Below are 2,156 nucleotides of genomic sequence, written 5' to 3' on the forward strand. Positions count from 1 at the left end.
GGCTCTGATACATCCATATTCAGCAGCCAGAACACCGTCCCTTCAATTCACCTCCTCTGCTTCCTCTCCTCCTCTCTCCTCTGCTTCCTCTCCTCCTCTCCTCCTCTCTTCCTCTGCCTCCTTTCCTCCACTCTTCCTCTGCCTCCACTCCTCCTCTCTCCTCTGCCTCCTTTCCTCCACTCTTCCTCTGCCTCCTCTCCTCCTCTCTTTCTCTGCTTCCTCTCCTCCTCTCTTTCTCTGCCTCCTCTCCTCCTCTTCCTCTGCCTCCACTCCTCCTCTCTTCCTCCTCTCCTCCACTCTTCCTCCTCTCCTCCACTCTTCCTCCTCTCCTCCTCTCTTTCTCTGCCTCCTCTCCTCCTCTCTTCCTCTGCCTCTGCTCCTCTCTCCTCTGCCTCCTCTCCTCCTCTCTTCCTTTGCCTCCTCTCCTCCACTCTTCCTCTGCCTCCTCTCCTCCTCTTCCTCTGCCTCCTCTCCTCCTCTTCCTCTGCCTCCTCTCCTCCTCCACCCTCTGCCTCCTCTCCTCCTCTCTCCTCTCCTCCTCTCTCCTCTGCCTCCTCTCCTCCTCCATCCTTTGCCTCCTCTCCTCCTCTCCTCCTCCATCCTTTGCCTCCTCCCCTCCTCTCTCCTTTGCCTCCTCCCCTCCTCTCTTCTCTGCCTCCTCTCCTCCTCTCTCCTCTGCCTCCTCTTCTCCTCTCTCCTCTGCCTCCTCTCCTCCTCTCTCCTCTGCCTCCTCTTCTCCTCCATCCTTTGCCTCCTCCTCTCCTCTCTCCTCTCTCCTCTGCCTCCTCTCCTCCTCCATCCTTTGCCTCCTCCTCTCCTCTCTCCTCTGCCTCCTCTCCTCCTCTCCTTTGTGTCCCTCCTTTACTCCTCTCTGCTCACTCTATTTAAATCCACCCATCCCCATTCCTCTTCATCTTCTTCCTGCTCTGAAAGTAAACCTTGTGTTTCAGCTCTGAGCAGAACCCCCCCGCCCCCCCATCATGCATACATGTGATCCATATGCATGTATGGAGAGTGGCAGAGCAAGAGATGGATGGTTGGAGGCCGGCTGTCTGCCTCAGAGGCGGCCGTACATCCATCATTTATGGGGGGGGGGAGATACCCAGCGCCCGCTTTGATTGGTAAGTTAAGTAAAAGCTCACATTTAATATTTCTCCCCGGCTCCCAGAGATATCTTCCTCAAAGTTTCTTTGATGTACTTGTGGAATTTGTGCACAGTCACAGATCAGGGTGTGACTCAGCGCTGCATTCGTGTTCAAAATATGTCCGGCGCCGACATCAAAGCTGCATCTGTTCCAGTTTGCTGGACTTCTTTGGGTTATATTTTAGGAATTCATGTGTAAAAAAGGTTTTAGATGAAGACTCGAAACTTTTAAAGACATTGCATGAGGTGGTTTCCATGACAATGCTACCAAAACAAAAACCATAATGGCCTCTACTTTTACTTTGAGATGTTTTTTAGGTTCATGAAACTTTGTGATGGATAATGTTGGCTTTCTGTTTCATGTTCTTGGTTTCTTTTTCCTGTTTTATTTTGAAATGCATTTCTCCCTGTGTCCTGTGTTACTTCCTGTCTTTGTGTTTTACCCCTGTCTGATCGTGTTCACCTGCTGCACTTTTCCTCCACTACATGTATTCAATCCCTTTAGTTGCTAGGCAGATTAGGATGAATGATGGTAAATATAATCCTCCCGTAAATCAGACTTTAGTCACCTGCAGTAAATCCAGCAGCTACCCTGCAGTATACAAAGCCATTCAAACTAGCTGCACCTTTACCAGCTCTGAGAACACTTTAATGATCAATCATTATAAAACATATCAGAGATATTATTCTGAAATGGACCAATCAGACAAAGACTACTTTTACTGTAGCTACTTTAAGTACATTTAGAGGAGAGTACTTTCTACTTTCACTGGAGGAACATTTAGAATACTTTCACTGTGACAGAGTATTCCTACACTCTGGTACTTCTACTTTACTCAAGTACAAGACCTGAGTACTTCTACTTTACTCAAGTACAAGATCTGAGTACTTCTACTTTACTCAAGTACAAGATCTGAGTACTTCTACTTTACTCAAGTACAAGACCTGAGTACTTCTACTTTACTCAAGTACAAGATCTGAGTACTTCTACTTTACTCAAGAACAAGACGAC

Source organism: Eleginops maclovinus, chromosome 18, assembly GCF_036324505.1.
Source record: "Eleginops maclovinus isolate JMC-PN-2008 ecotype Puerto Natales chromosome 18, JC_Emac_rtc_rv5, whole genome shotgun sequence".
Taxonomy (NCBI): Eukaryota; Metazoa; Chordata; class Actinopteri; order Perciformes; family Eleginopidae; genus Eleginops; species Eleginops maclovinus.